This window comes from Phyllostomus discolor, chromosome 12 (assembly GCF_004126475.2).
Source record: "Phyllostomus discolor isolate MPI-MPIP mPhyDis1 chromosome 12, mPhyDis1.pri.v3, whole genome shotgun sequence".
NCBI lineage: Eukaryota > Metazoa > Chordata > Mammalia > Chiroptera > Phyllostomidae > Phyllostomus > Phyllostomus discolor.
Window position 1 is genome coordinate 28,690,588 of NC_040914.2, and position 4,091 is coordinate 28,694,678.

A 4,091-nucleotide genomic window follows, 5' to 3' on the forward strand; every position below is an offset into this window, starting at 1 on the left:
GAGAGATAAACCTCAGTGAATTGCCTTTTGCACGCCCCTGAACTGGGAACCTGGCCAGCAACTCAACATGTGCCCTGACCAGGGATTGAACTGGCAACCATTTGGTTTCAGGATGATTTCCAACCCACTGACCCGCAACAGTCAGGGTTCCCCTACTCTTTCTTGCTGCATATATTAAGATCAGTGTTGCCTGGCCATCCAGCTTTGATCTGCCATGGCTTAAAGAACATGTACTATATACTGGGCAATGGTGTGCTTTTCTCACTAGGTGTCAGGGATGTAGTTCTGAGTCACACAGACCCAGCCCTTCTACCTAGGCTTACAACTCTGTTGGAGAGACACTGAATCACTTAACAAACACACAAACAGTTGAAAACAATATGGATCACTCTGAAAGGCAGTGAAGGGATGTGGGGATAGAGAGCAAGGACAGGGTTTGATAAAGGATGCACAGGGAGCCTTATCTGAAGATAATACATTGAAAAATGCATGCCAAGGATGATGAAGATTCCCAGGAATAACGAAGGTGAGAACCAGGGGTAAAGTGTTCCAGGCAGAAGAAACTTTGTGTAGGAATTCTTTAAGATGTGAAGGGCCTTGGAACATTTGAGGAAGTGAAAGGGTGCCCATGGGGCTTCAGTAGATGGGAGATCAGGACCTACGATGTGCTCTAAGCCTAGAGCAACAGGCAGGGATCAGAAAATTGAGGTTCTCTGAGGCCATGATAAGGAACATGATGCTGCTTGTGATAATAATGGAGAAATCTGTCAGGTTTAAACAGGAGAGTGACCCCATATGATCTACAATTTTTTAGAGATTTTATTTATTTATTTTAGTGAGAAGGGAGGGGAAGGAGTAAGAGAAGGAGAGAAATGTGGATGTGTGTGAGAGATACATCAATAGGTTGCCTCTCACATGTCCCCATCTGGGGACCTGGCCTGCAACCCAGGCATGTGCCCTGACTTGGAATCAAACTGCCGACCTTTAGGTTGGCAGGCCTGTGCTCAATCCACTGAGCCATGCCAGCCAGGGCCCACCTATGATTTTTTAAAAATCCACCCAAAGATATGTTTTCATTGATTTTTGAGAGAGAGAGAGAAAGACTTGATGTGAAAGAGGAACTTTGATCAGTTGCCTCCTGTAGGAAACCGAACCAGGAAGTGAACCCACAGTTTAGGCATGTGTGCTGACTGGGAATTGAATTCACAGCCTTTTGGTGTATAGGGTTATGCTCTACCCAACTGAGCCACCCAGCCAGGGATGATCTATGATTTTTTTATCCTCACCTGAAAGTATGTTGTTATTGATTTTTGGAGAGAGAGAGAGAGAGAGTGAGAGAGAGGGGGAGGGAGATATGACAGAGAGGTATGAGAGAAATTTTGACCAGTTGTTTCTTGTATGAGCCCCAACTGGGAATTGAACCCCTACAACTTAGACATGTGTGCTTACTGGGAATCCCACCCATGACCTTTTGGTGTACAGGACAATGCTCTAACCAACTGAGCCACCCAGCCAGGGCTATGTTCAATTACTTTGCAAGACCCCACTAGCTGCTACATGGATAAAGACTGTGGAAGGCAAGACTGGAAGCAGAGGAACCAGGCAAGGTTATTTCATTGACTCAGGTGAAACAATGGCTGGATCTAGGGTGAGCAAGATGTAGAGAGGATAGATTTGCATATTTTATGGACGTATTTTGTTCTCAGATGGGGAGCCCCCAGGAGCTGGGAACATGACCAGAGTACAAGAGTTCATCTTGCTGGGTTTGTCCACAAGGCCAGAGGTAAGGGATGTCCTGTTTGCTGTCTTCCTGACTCTCTACCTGGTGACCCTGCTGGAGAACAGCCTCATCATCCATCTCATCCTCACTCACAGTGAGCTGCACAAGCCCATGTACTTCTTCCTGGGCAACCTGAGCTGCCTGGAGGTAAGCTATGTGTCAGTGACCATGCCCAGCCTGCTTGTGGGGCTGTGGCTGGACCCAGCCCCATGTCCTTCACAGCCTGCATGACCCAACTGTTCTTCTTTCATCTCCCTCATCTGTACCGAGTGCACCCTCCTGGCCTCTATGGCCTATGATCGCTATTGTTGCCATCTGCCACCCACTCCACTACCCACTGCTCATGAGGCCCCAGGTCTGCCTGGCCTTGTCCTTGTCCTCATGGGCTTGGTGGGCTGCTGGTCTCAGTGGTCAAGACCTCATGCATTGCTAGCCTGTCCTACTGTGGCCCCCAATGTCATCAACCACTTCTTCTGTGATGTCTCCCCTCTGCTCAACTTGTCCTGCACCCATGTGGCCCTGACAGAACTGGTGGACTTCATTCTCTGCCATCATCCTCCTCTGGGGTTCCCTGCTTGTGGCCATGGCCTACCTATGTGGCCATCGGTAGGGCCATGCTGAGTATGCCATCAGCCGCTGCCCGCCGAAAAGCCTTCTCCACCTGTGCGTCCCACCTGGTGGTGGTGGGGATTTCTCTACTCAAGCCACTTCTCTTCATCTATGCCCGTCCCAGCCGCATGGAAGCTGTAGATCTAAACAAGATTCTGTCTGTCATCTACACTGTGGTCACACCCATGTGCAACCCTGTTATCTACTGTCTGCGGAACAAGGCAGTCCAGGCAGCTCTCCACAAAACCCTGCACTGGTCCCGAATCTGACCAGAATGCCTGGCGTGGTGGGAGCTCTCACGCTATCAATACTTTATGTTTTGTATGGAGATAGAATCCACAGATCATGTATTTTTAACTCTTTGCAATGTACAGTTCTGGGGGTTTTGATATATTTAGAGTTGTGCCATGGACTCCATTATCAAATTCTGTATTTTGTCACCACCAGGAAAAACTCATACCCATTAGAATTTATTCCTAATCCCCTGTCCCCAAGTCCTCAAAACCCACTAATCTTTCTGTTTCTATGGATCTGCCTGTTTTGGATATTTCCCATAAATGGAATTATATCACATTTGGACTTTTGTGTGGCATCTTTCACTTAACATAATATTTCCAAGGTTTGTGAAGGAGGTAGCATGTGGGTGTCAGTATGTTGCTCATTTCTATAGTTGAATAATATTCTGTTTTATGTATATACCATGTTCTGTTTACCCACTCATCAGTGGATGAATATCTGCAGTGTTTCCAGTTTTAATCTGCTAGGAATAATGCATGAGAATGAACGACATGTTGTAAGACACTACATTTTAGGAGGGTTTGTTTCACAGTGTTCTTGTGGCCACAGCTGATTGATACTCTGTAGTTGGCCCAAATTCGGTTTGTTTTTTCACCATTACCAAATAATTGTGATCAAGGATCAGGGCTGTGTTCCAGGGGCACCTGTGAGGCCCAGGCTGGCTGGCGCACTCAAGGTGGAGGAGCCTTGGGAGAGAGAAGGAAAGAATGAACAAGAGAATAGAGTCCACCTTGCCCTGTCCTTCAGCACATGCATGGCCTCCTTGAATGCCCCCACCATGAACCTGGGTGGAATAAAGGCCTCTCCAAGGCCCAGCAGCTTCCATCTATCCCTGCCCTTTTCCCTCTGTGATCTCATCTCCACTGAGCTGCAGGCACAATTGCTTGTTCTGCTTCAGAGTCTTTGCACTGCCCATTCCTCCCCTAGAAATTCTTTTTCCTGGATGTCATGTCACTTTTTAACAGTTCTTCACCTGAAAATATGTTTATTGACTTGAGAGATAGGAAGAAAGAGAGGAGAGCTGGGAAGAAGAGAGAGAGAGAGGGAGAGAGAGAGAGAGAGGGGAGAGAGGGGAGAGAGAGGAGGGGGAGAGTGAGAGAGAGTGAACCTTCAATGTGAAAGAGAAACATTGACTGGTTGCATCCCCTACATACCCTGATGATAAGTGGAACCCACAGCATTTTGATGTATGGAATAATGCTCCAACCAACTTAGCTGCCTGTCCTGAACTTCTGATGGACAGTTTAGATTCCTCTCCTGGTACCTGAACCAATAAAGGTCTCCATCACCTCTCTAGGGACCCATATCAGCCTTTGCTCTTCTGAAAATATCTCCCTAGTCTCATTCATTCAGTTGATATTTACTGAGCACCTTTTCTAATCCCAAGATTGTGCTAGAACATCCC

The 4,091-nt window shown here is 47.2% G+C and overlaps 1 pseudogene; it reads left to right on the plus strand.

The window, feature by feature from the left end:
• The first annotated feature begins 498 nt into the window (after positions 1-498).
• On the plus strand, positions 499-2,658 carry LOC114510798 (annotated as a pseudogene).
• Positions 2,659-4,091: the final 1,433 nt, after the last annotated feature.